The sequence below is a fragment of the Corvus kubaryi genome, unplaced genomic scaffold (assembly GCF_017639235.1).
Source record: "Corvus kubaryi isolate FWS band 111438036 unplaced genomic scaffold, C.kubaryi_AGA036_p1.0 split3-73, whole genome shotgun sequence".
NCBI classification, from domain to species: Eukaryota; Metazoa; Chordata; class Aves; order Passeriformes; family Corvidae; genus Corvus; species Corvus kubaryi.
Window position 1 is genome coordinate 14833033 of NW_024582091.1, and position 12656 is coordinate 14845688.

General features: G+C 41.6%; 1 protein-coding gene across 1 annotated transcript in view; it reads right to left on the minus strand.

Moving 5' to 3' along the window:
• Positions 1 to 12656, minus strand: part of ME1 (malic enzyme 1) — a 159465-nt gene that overhangs the window by 145616 nt on the left and 1193 nt on the right. The window lies entirely within an intron of this gene.

Here is a 12656-nt window from a genome sequence, read left to right on the forward strand (position 1 = left end):
TACTGACCTGAGTTTCCCCAGGCATTCAGGTAATAAATACTGAACACTATCTTACCTCTTCTCTCTCACTAAGCGGGAATGGAGGCAACCCTCCGAATGCTGCCCAGGACCAGGAGGCTTAGAGGAGGCAGCCAAGGGTCAGCTACCGCTTCATCTAATTGGAACTAATCTGCATGTGGCACAGCATGGCCTGAAGCCAGGAGCAGGTTTAGCTACACAGATGGATGAGTTCTTCCTGCCTATTCAGATCTTCATTCCCCCCCTCCCCAGCATTCAGCACAGGCCATGATCTGCAGTCCTGTCTAATGATTTTCATGGATCTAGGAAACTGTATGTGCAGGAGACTGCATACCCATTAATATCCTCACTACTTTTAATTGCAATACAGCAGAAGGTAAAAGGACATGGTTAAAATATGTCAGGACTATATAGACACAACATCGGTCTACTTAGATGCGACTTTTAAAGAACTATCAGCTTGCTGACTGATTACTGCAAAAATTAGATGATTCCCCCCACAAGGAAAGAAATTGTAAATAGAAACTAGATTATAGCAGTATAAAGACAATGATGTAAACATTATCTACAAAGACTAATTATACAAGACCAAGTACTTCATACTACTTTTCATCCTGAACATTTCTCAAATGCTGTTTGCCTATTCAGATGAGAAAACTAAATGACTAAGATTTAATATTCTTAGTGCATGACCTAGTTTCCAGTCCAGTGCCCAATCTACTACAGTATTTTGTCTCTCTTGATGAAGCAGAGCTCACTAATTAAGAGGGGAAAATGTGGGTACTCATACGCATTACACAGTTCTGAAGTAAGACAAAGAAAGCTTTTAAAGATTTGTCAAGTGTACCTCAAAGCAAACCAGAAAGGGTGTCTGTCAGCCACACACCCTGTTTAAATTGCTGCTGGTACATTACAACTATATATGATGCTTTTTTATATTCATGTATTCTTCTTACCTTTGTTTTACCCACTACTCCTTACTGCAGCATAGTTAGAGGAATTGGTAATTACAGAACCAGAAGAAAGTTACTTCTTGCCATAAACTACACAAAAGTAAGAAGTTTAGGAAATAATTTTAGTTTGAAGGATGAGTGTCTTTATCCTTGTAGCAGGTTGGGTTTGTAACCGGGCAGAAACACCAATTCAGTGTAGTGGTTTGGTCCAAGATACTCATTACTGTTTACCTTCTGTGAGATAAGAATTAGGAGAAACGCAAAGCAGGCACCAATCTTGAAAGAATATAAAGAAGTTTATTAACAGACCTAAAAGGAGGAAAAAAAAAAAAATCATACCACAGCTTCAGAACTCTTCTCCTTCCCCCACCTTTCTCCCTTCTCCAAGTGACAATGTAAAAAGACAACTCTTCAGATGTTTAGTCTGTTTACCACTTCCATAATAACCTTGTTCAGTCCGTTTAGGAAGAGGAGTCTCTCTTGCCCATGCTATGAACACATTATCACAATGAGACAGCCACCCACTTCCAAATAACTTTGTTCAATCCATTAAGGAAGAGGAGTCTCTGCTCACATGTGAGTCCCTTCCCCCAACTTGCAGCTTTTCCCACAACTGCTTTTGAGGGTCCACTCTTGAAGTTTTTGGGGTACAATTTTAAGGCTGAGCCGTTCAGTAACAACAGTTCTTTTCACCCATCTCTGGGAGCATTTCATCTCTAAGAACAGAGGCCCTTCTCCTTCCCTGGGAGCAAAGGGTCTTCCTCATCTTCATCTTTAGGACTATCTCTGGGAGCATCTCTAGGAACTGAGGTTTTCTCTTTTCCCATTTGGAGCAAAAGTCCTCATTGCTTCCATCTCTCCCTGTTCAAACTTCTCATGAAATTACAGCTGTGTCAGTATCTGCCTATCTCAGCACAGGTGCTTTTGCTCACAAGTTGAACACTCCACCCCCCATACCTTCATGGAATTACAATGGGTACTCTGACATCTCATAGCTTTACAACAGAATTTCAGCTTTAAGCATCTCCTCTTCTCCCTCAGGTTTTCAGCTCTTCACAGCAATAAAAGGGTTAATCTCACCTCGGCCTTGCAGCTGGAATTTCGCTTATCACTGTTGGTCACATGATCTCTGCCGGACAGCAGTGCAGCTTCAGCTGAATCTTGGCCACACTGGAGAGGGGGACCCGGCCGTCTGCCCACAGCAGGGCTATGGGGGGCGTTCCGTGGGTGGAACAGGGCCCATCGGCTCCAGGATGGCCATGGCCCGGACTGGCCTGGGCCGAGCAGGGGCTGGGCTGGGCCCGCTGGCCCCCGCACGGGGCCTGCAACCACCTGTCCCAGCACCAGAAACGAGACAGAGAGGCTCTGCCTCGGAGTTTCCTATTCTTAAGTGTGAATCACAGAGGCAGTCACAACTTTAAGTGGTTTAAAGAATTATCCATATTCAAACTGGCCAGCTGATAGGTTCTGTCAGGTCACAGAGGAAGCTGTAAGCACCCCTTTGTACGAACATCACTTCCGGGCCTATGCTTGCTAACCCATGACAATCCTACAGAAATATTTCTTTTCCCAAGAATTACACCTCAGAAGTAAGCACTCACTTTTTATTTCCTACTTAGGGTTTATCTCTGTACTCCAAGAAGCACAAGAGCCCAGTACCACAAACAGCCTGGCAGGAGCGCAGAGGCTCCAGTTTCACGCAGGCTCCTGACCTGGAACACTTTTGCTCTTACAGCAAATGTAACACCAGTGGCTATGAGACAGAGCCACACTGGTTATGTTTCCCCAGGTAAGATGCAAAGTGAGACGCTCTACTTTTTCTGAGCTTAGATAAAGTGTTCCTTTCAAGCAGCTGCTGAGGATGGGTGCTGCAAGACCTCTTTGTACTGCAGTACAGTAAGATACCTTTTCTGATACCTCTTTACAGAGAGACCCAGATTTATTTATGTCCTGGGGTGATGTTATGAAGCCGCTTTATTCCTTAACCGTCTGCTCAATGCCCAAGGATGCTGTGCCTTTAAGATGGACGCAGGGGCAGGGGCAGGGCCAGAGCCACAGGGCCGAGTGCGGGTCGGTTGAACGGTTCAGCCCAGCAGCTCGGGGGGCTCAGGAGGGAGCGCACCAGGAGCGCTGTGCTGGTTTTTTGTTTCCTTTGTGTTCCAGCTAGCTGGCAAAAGGTTCTGTTGGGTTTTTTTCTTGTTCTTTTTTCCCTTTCCTTCCCCTTGCCTCACTGCCTCCCTTCCCTCCTTGCCGGTCTGGGGAGCCTGCGGGGTAGCCCCGGCAGGCCTGCAGGGTGGCCCCAGCTGGTCCGAGCCTGCGTGTCTGTTCCCTCTCCGGGAACTTGTTGTATTTTGAGGGGTTTTTTTATCCTGTTCTACCCTGTTTTGTTCATGTGTTAATAAACAGTTTGGGGTTTTTTTCCCCACTTTCACTTCATGTGACCCATTTGACTCACTGACAGAGGAAAAGGGGAGGAACACTCATTCTGGAGTGTTTCTGCCTGAAGTTTTGTCTCAAAACCCGAGACAATTTACTTATTCCCACCTACAATCGATGCATTTAGTTCAACCACTGCATTGTGCTAAATATAAGAATCCGCATGCTCTATAGGAATTAAAAAACATAACTCAGAATTAGCAAGCTCTTTTTCTACTTGACCCTTGACTGACCTAAAAAAGCAGGCAGATGCCAAATCCTCTATTACATGAACAAGAGTAATGCTTTGTCCAGATTTCATTTACAGAAGCAATGCAATTGGTAAGCCTCAACCTTAGGGAATCTATCATGAACTCCTGTCTTCACAAAAAGCAACAACACAAAAAGAGATAAACCACACTGATTTTATGCTCTTCCAAGACTATAGTAAATCACAAATTTGCATCACTGAACTTCAAAACACTCCTGGGACAGAGGCAACTTGAAACAAACGCAGATGCTGTCTTGGAGTTGAAAGGACAACTGTCCCACATGAGCTCCACAGAAAAGCAAGGGAAGAATTTCAGAGTAACCTTTGGAATTAACACGTCAAGCAGTCACTTAAAACATATGATCTGAGAAAGACTGAAAAGACTGGACAGACATAGGAACAAACTGCTGCCAAGATCTCACTCCTGCAGAAGGTCCAAGAGCCTGAATCCCAATCCCCTCAAAGAAGGCTCTTCATTCTTCTCCAGCCCTTCCTCCTAGAACATGACTTTTAACAGTGGCTTATGCCTGGGCAAAACCAAAGCTACACAAACCTAACGACCCTAGGGAATTACTCAAATTACTGCTACAGCACAAAATCAAAACTTCAAAATGAATTTTCACAATTTTTTCTATTTTCCTGTAAATAGCAGCAGATAAATTTGCCTTTCAATAGCAGAGAATCAAGTCAAATTAAACCAATGTTAAGTGCTTTGGCAAACTCAGTTATTCATTTTACTTGGACAATATTATATTTTTCTATTCTGACTTTTATCTGTACCTACTGAACTCTTTTTTACTGTTTAGGTAAAGAGGCTTTACTGTCTGTTTCGTAAATACATCCCACACACATAAACCTGCTTTGCAAAGTCAGGTATCTGGAGGATGAAATCCAGTAAGTCAGCTAGACACCAGTACTGTAAATGTTATAGCATGCTTCATAATCACCACTATGCGCTCCTTTCCAGGATTGACTTAAGGCAATTTTTTTTTCTTGGTCATTAAAAAGCCAGAATTATTTTTGCCTTGTGTCTCTTACCTCTTTCTTGTGGAAAAAAGAATTATGTATTTCAAAATAATTCTTGTTCTTCTCATGCAGAGCAGTACTATCTAAACTCCATGCCAAAAGCAAACTTTAAAAGGTATCACTCACAGGGGACAAGAGGAAGAAAACTAAACTGTGATATCCAATCTGAACTGGATACCAAAATGATTTCATACCTCATAGCACCTACTCTGTTCCAAAGATAAACACAATTCATTAATAAGACAGATGAATCTTAAATAATAACAGAAGACTCAAGACTGCATCTATTTAAGCAAAGTTACATTGACCCAAAGGCGTTTTCAATTTCTCAGACCACTTGTAATGATAAGAGAGATAAGAAGCAGAACAGTGATTTAGTTTTAATATTAAACTTCATTTTTTGAAAAGATTTTTTTCTAAGCCAGAAATGGGTAACAGCTGCTACTCAAACAATGAAGTAAAAACCTAAGTATAAGCATGCAATGATAAAATACATACCTGCTCTATGCCTCATTTATATTTTAGGACTGACGAATGTGCTTTCTGAGCTCTCTCACTAGACAACTACATCTTGACATATTTCCACATCTTTGGCTGAAAGTCACAAGTATTCAGATCATAAGAGCTTTTTTTTCTTCAGTTCTATGTTACGTGTTCTTTATGTATATAAAAAGTGTTTACTCCATGCTTCCTTTGCTTCCTCTAAACTGTAAACAAATTCAGGTCCTGCTCAGAGTATTGTTTCACACAGGAATAGGCACTAACAGTATTCAAGTAAATTACACTGATTTCAACAGAATGTACAGAGTGCCCTGCAAGGAGTGCCTCCCGGGTACCCCGTGACCTCCTTCTGCTAAGGCAGGATTTTTGCTTCCGGAATTATGCAACAAATTACTTTAGCAAAGCTTAAGACCAAAACATGTTTCCTTATGCATGCAATTCAGGGGTTATTTTTTTTAACTCCTAAAATACTCTATACCAAGGGATATGCATAAGTAATTTTCAGACAAAATAAAAGATCTGTTTTAAACAGAAACAAATCTAGCTTTCTCCACAGCATTTTTTTCCACTGAAATCACCCAAAGAGTTGGACTATTAAAGTCATCTTAATTAAACATAAAAGGAGATACTATAAGATTCATCACTTTAAACAAATTAGTCAGACTAGCCAAAACCACTTACCTTGCAAACTATGACTATTTCAACATTTCTTTATAAACTGGCTGCTAGGAAACAAGCTTTAGAAATCTATGGAGGATAAAGGAGCTCAAACTCTCCAAGTGACAATGGGTTGGTTTTTTGGGTATTTTTAAGGATTAATGCGCCAGGGCTAATTTCATGCCAGTTTTGCAGCAGCTTCCCCTCTTGAATCCTTCTACCATTCGCCATTCCTTCTACCATTACACTACGAAAACCAGTATTAGAATCAGGTTGTTAGATCTTTCCCTAGTACCTCCTACACAAATTTATCATCCTCATAAAAGCCATGAGCTTATCTGTGAGTATGGTGTAGCCCTTAGGTTTCCCATGGCTGGGAGATCCTGTCAGTTGCAGCTCCTGGAGCTATCTGTGATGTGCGTCACACTGACAGTCCTTTGAGACAACCTTAAAATTCCTACTATCTTGCTGCATGTCATGAAATCAGAAAATTAGATATAATGATAACCCAACACATAATTACACAGCAATTTTCCTATTTCTCTGGAAGCATATAATTTCATTCTAGAAAAAAAGAAAAATATAAATATTTCTAAAATGTAAGTTCATGGAGGTTCAGTATAAATATGCCTGACAGCAATCATTTACTTCTCAATTAAAGGTATAAATTTGCTACTGAGGGGAGAAAGGGGAAGGTAAAGAAATGAGTGCCTGACATAGCAGTTTAATCTATGCAGGCTTCATAGGGTGAATAGTAACAAAAATTATTCAATTTATTTTGACAATTTCTTAAAGCACCTATTAGATGGCTTCCCCTATCTTCCTTGACTTCATCCATGACTTTGATTTTTTTTTTTTTGAAGATGAACAGACATACAACACATTCCACAGAGAGCTTGCATAGTTGCAATTTCAGAACCACAAGTCACTTCATAGGTTTTGAGAATAGGACATCAACACTAAATAACACTTAATATATCAGTTGGGTAAGGTAGATTTCTCATGACTGCAAGCCCTTCGAGAAAGCAGTGCTGGTGCCTGTGTGCAATACTCTTCTCCCTGAATGGTATGGCAGAACATTCTAGTGTCAAGCTAAATTCATCCTCTGCCTCTGACTAGAAACCATCAGCATCTTTATTTAAATATTTGAATTCTATGTCAAGTAAAACGCCTGGGAGCACCAAAACCTTTCCCCAGTCTCCTGCAATTTAATGCATAGTCTTGCTACTTCTAGCTGTCTGCGGGGAAGTTTATTCCTATCCTAGTTTGTAGATACATGGTTGCTGTGTCATGTTTGTCTGCAGTTTCCTGTACAAAATTTTGGCTACCATGTATTGCAAATTGGTAATCCTACCCACATTCTATTGCCTTTTCCCTATACCAGATTTAGCTCCTTGATGTTGTGTTAAACCAGACAATAGAGATCATTTCTGTAAAACTATTCCCACTCATGGGCCAGGCCTGGTCTGGGCACAAAGTACAGAAAAAGTATCTCCATGACTGACAAGAACATTCAAACAAAGTTTAACTAATGGCCTACTACTAACAAACTTTATTATTGTATAACCAATCTCATTAGACAGGCACACAAACCAAGTGTTATTTCTGTTCTTTTCTGCCCTTTCCCTGCTAGTCTTCCAGCCATGATGAGCCACAGAGCATACAGGCAACCTCAGTACATTCTCTCCAGCCAGGGCAGCACAAATGACACCTTACACGAGCTCTTCAGATTTGCAGGGAGGACAAACCACTTGCTACTGTGGCTGAAACCCCAGGATCACGTCCTCCACTAAATGATGCTTTGGAACCTTCTTCGAAGCAGCTGTTCCACTGTAAAATTCTCAACTATAAACTGGAAAAAATCTTAGTGAAGGACCTAATTGAAGGGTATTAATACTCTGTTTCAGACCTCCATCAGTAATGGTATTTAGCACACTGGCAGTGGCCACTTAAGACATCAGAGCCTGGAGCAAGGAGACCTTTGGCATGAAACTCTGCATCAACCCCTGCAGGCATGGGGAACAGCAGCCAGAAGCAAGTAATGAATGAAATACACAGCCCACCTGAGCAGGCAAGAAAGGAAAGCATGACAAAGCAAAGATGGCACATTTTAACCTCCAGTCATGGGTTAATAAGAAACATTGTTGTCACACACAGTTCTCTTCCTCCTCCCATTCACAAGCAGGGCTGAGGGGAGAGAACCTTGTGCCTCCTACAGCCGCAACTTCTATTTTTTTCAGCAACAGCTTGATACAAAACACTGGTTCAGCAGAATTGGACATATAAAGTGCAGAACGCAAAGTGAGAACTTCTGTACTCCAAGATATGCTTTCTGCAGACAGCACAAATACTCTCTGCAATTTATTTTACCTAGACAGAAGTAGGTACTCTGTGAACTCTACTCCTATTTATTGTCAGCATCCATAAGTAAGATTAAAAAAACAACACTCAAGATCTCTGGCCAGCATCTCTGTAAAACTTAGCGTAGAAAGGCACATTTAACCCATTTTAAATACAGAGATCCTGCCTACAAGGTTCTCTGTGCCAGGATTAATGTTTCTATTCAAATAGCATTTATAACCAATGGGCATAGGATTCCTCAATCAAAAGTAAAAACGTCAATTTTGTATTCAACTACTGAAGCTCACAATAAAATTACACAACTGAAAATTGTTTTTAATGCCTGAAGCAGCTTTGCAGCAAAACAATTCCAGATTTTAGCTTCCTCTGACAACTTATACCACTATTCAGTTGCTATTACTGCTATATAGCTTACTGCATAACTTCTTCTTCATTTTATTTGCTTTTAATTCAAGTCACAGAACTTTGTTCCCAACTCGCTGTCTCAGCACTCTATTTCATAACTGCAAGCAAAGAACTGGAGGCCAGCAGGCAGAAAAGAACATAACACCAACCACAGCTACTTACCTACTAGGTCAGGAGCAAAGTATTGGAGGCAATGAACACTGTAAGCTGTATACGTTAAATAGAAGAAAGTGATAAAATAATCTGATTTAAATACTTTGTGCTTTTTCCAAGACTTTGTCCTTATTAATAGTATGCAAGACAAACCTGTCAATGCACCGACAATCAACTCCAGCCAACAACTAATGTCACTTAGCTGAGAACCTGCTAAGATCCAGGGGCATCACATCTGGCAGATGTAAGGATAAAACACCAATGCAATTGCGGGTGGGATGGACACTGGGAGCTCTCAGATATTCAGCAGCTCTATCAGACAGTCTGTTCTGAAATCCTCCAGCACTTTAGTGCAACGTGAATAAGAGGAAAGAAAAAAAGAAGGAGCAACAGTTCACAAGCACATTATACTCAGCAAGGATGATAGCAGTCATGCAGTAGAGGAGTTAAAATTAAATCTGGGGAGGAGAAAGAGTCCTCCAGCACTCAGATTTAATAGCGTCCCTTATTTACTGCTCACTGAATTGCTCTGCAAGAATACAAAAGCAGCCTGGAAACAAAGCATTTCTCCAATGGCAAAGTTTCTCAGTCATGGAAGAGTTTACACTTGGCAACTAACACAGGCTATTGGGAAAGTTTTCTATTAAAATGCATGTTTGTCTATCTTTACACTGAGATTCTGGAAATAAGCAGCTTATTGGAAAATATGATTTGCTTAAATATTAAAAGGTAAAGAATTAAAGATGCAACTGTAATGTTAAACTGTTTGCATGCTTTAAGATTGTAACCTTGTCCACTGAATAAAGCATAAATAAGATTTACAGTAGGGAAAGAGCAAATTACTTCCACACTTCTGTAGTTCATCAGCTTAAGGAGCATACAACTCTCAGCCAAATCTATTCCAGTGAAAAGAAGTGAAACTGTGTTTGTTTTCCTTGTAATTGCTATTTACAATGTGTTGGTTGCCTGAGGGAAAAGGACAGACAATTACCAGAAAGGTTCTAAATACACTTTTAAACACTAAGAGCCTAAAATTTCAGACAATAAACTGAATTACAATTACTGTCCATAGACTTGGACACACATCCTCAGGTAATTAAATTCAGTCTGTTACAATCCACTGTTTGTTATGACTTTTGATGTATCACTGCTGCTGAGATGGCACAAACCACTCAGGAACCCAAAATGCTTTACCGAGGGATGGGGGGGGTGGGAGGGGGGAGAAGAGGAAGGGTGGTGTGGGTGTGGAAAGTGAGGGGAAATAAATCACAAAACCACCAAATATTTTTTATTGAACTTTCTCCCAGTGAAGGTTGGACATGTTTGTGACAAGCCATGAAGGTTAAGTATAAAAAGTGATGGATGAGCGTGCAGAAATCCAGTTTTCTTCTTGTATGAGTGGGGGACTTAAACAGAGCACCTAAATGGACATACAGTTTTGGGGTTGGGTTTTCTGCTTTGGTTGGGTTTTTTTCTTTTTAAATCTAGCACTTATTTCTTCTTACAACTGTTTTTAAGATGTTCAAGTATAAATGGTTCCATGTAAAATTTTCAACTTGTCTGAGAACAGGAATATGTTATTTGATGACACAGGCCCCAAGCTTCCACACGCTGAAGCACAATTCAGTTTTACCTGGTTTACAGGGTATCTGTCTTAAGAGACCCTGAAAACATAATTTGCCTTCTTTTCCTACAAGTCACTGCTAGACACCACTATTTAGTACTTTTAGTCTACTTTTGCCACATATGTGCAAATAGGCCTCTTAAAATTGGCACCATATCCAAAAGAAAGTGCTGATCCTAAGAAATTGCAACTCGTCAACAGGGCCAAGATAGCAGAAAGTTCTGGCACCTTGCAGGACTGCAAAAAATGCCTGTACTTTAGAATCATTAAGGCAGATATTTTATCTACTTCACATTGAATTCTCAGCAACCTGATGCTTGTTTAACAGCCTTGGCAATAGAAAGTGAACTGGGAGTAGCAGCTTCCATGTGTGCATGCAAGCCTATCAACACAAGCTATCAAACTGACAACCATGTTGGCAGTCCTCAATATATTTGAATTTAGTGCACCTACACAGAATCAAATACATATTATTATACATATTAGGGTGTGAGTGTATATACATATATTAGGGTGTAATACATCTACACCCACAAAAACATCACCTGTCTCAGTCAGAAAACTGGATTACCTATCCTTGACCCGACCAGGACCAGACTCTTCTCACAGGCACGAAGACCAGATTTTTCAGCTGAGCATTTCTAACATGGAATTCTGTTCACTGGGTGGATGTGGCTGGTAATGAACAACTACCTCTTCCTGCTTCTCTGCTCTATAGTACCTATGTGCTATACCACAGCTGAGAGGGTATGAAAGAACAAAGCCTAACCCAGAAAGTGCACTGTGCTAATCCAACAAAGTTGTCTGATCCTCACACGGGCCATTCACTTAAGAGCTGGACTCAATAATCCTCGTGGGTCTCTTCCAACTCAGAATATCCTGTAACTAACTCTTGTCTCCTGTAACTTAAAATCAAGCAAAACTCTCCCTCTTTAGTACCTCATCTGTGACGACCCACCCTTACAGTATGCTGTTGAGAGGCAAGATGATGGTGTGTGAGGGGAAAACCATAGCAATGAGCCTGCCGCTGACTGCCCTTTAGTCAATGCATTTTAGAACAGGCCCCTTTTTATTTCTTAAAACAAGGTGAGTTTTCTATTGGGTTGGCTTTCCTGGTTATGCTGAATCACACATTTTCCATTAATATTACAGCTGCTTAAAAGCAACCCCAAGCAAAACAATCTCTCCTTGGTTTCTTCTTGGGAGTTTTATATTTTGGTTAATTTTCCTTTAACCTGACCTCAGGAGACCTTCTCAGGCCTACACACAGACTTAAGACAGCCTCTAAGGAAACTCTGTAGTCAAGCACCAAGACTAATAAAAGCACTATTCATCTAACTAATACGTGGAGCTGTTAGTGACGAGTCAACCTATCCAGTAAAACTAGAGACATAGTTTTTGTCAATTTATCCAACTCAGCAATAAGCAAAATGACTGCATATACATTCTAATGGAGATATACAAGTCAGAGCACCATTCCAGGTAATGTGCAAGATGAAATTTGGAGGCAAGAGTCTGACCAAGGCTTCATGTGCTAGGTGTGGTTTATTATCTACCTTAACCATTTTTCATTTTGGCAGCAAGTTCAGGGCTTGTCATGCCAATTTAATTATTTTACTATTTGAACTTTGCATCTTTATCAAGGCAATTGTGCAAACACTTGTCTACTCAGCTTTATTTTTCCCAGATTAGTTTTACACATTTAGAAAGTTTGATCAAGCTGAATTACCATTCTTAAGCAAACTAGGAATGCACCAAAAGGTTTTGCTGTGCTATAGCATCTCTTAGAAAAGCTGACTGCATTTGCTGATGCAGAGCGGGGAGGAAACTGCAGTTGCATTTTAGAGCTCCAAGAGGAATAGTGGTGATAAACACATTTTCCACCTGCCAGGGGAGAAAACGCAGGACAGCACCAACAGCCACTTTTGTCCGCAGGAAACGAGGTGGGGCATCAGTGGAAAAGAGAACTGGAAAAGAAGGAAGGTACCGGGAACACACAAGCACGGCAGCAGGAACTCGCATCAGAGCGGCGTAACTTTCAGCAGCATCCTCCTCCCCGTGCTGCTGCTGCAGCAGCGCCTCTCCCCTGGGGGCTACCGCGGGGACGGCTCCGCGCCCCGGGCCCGGTGGGGCGGGCGCGGGCAGGGCGCTGGCCGCCCCCCGCCGCCCGAAGGAAGAGGAAGCGGTGCCGGGCCCGCAGGAAGTGCCGCTGCCCCGCGCCCGCCGCCCCCGGCCCGGAGGCCGCTGCGCGGGGGCGGCCCGGGCGCTCGGC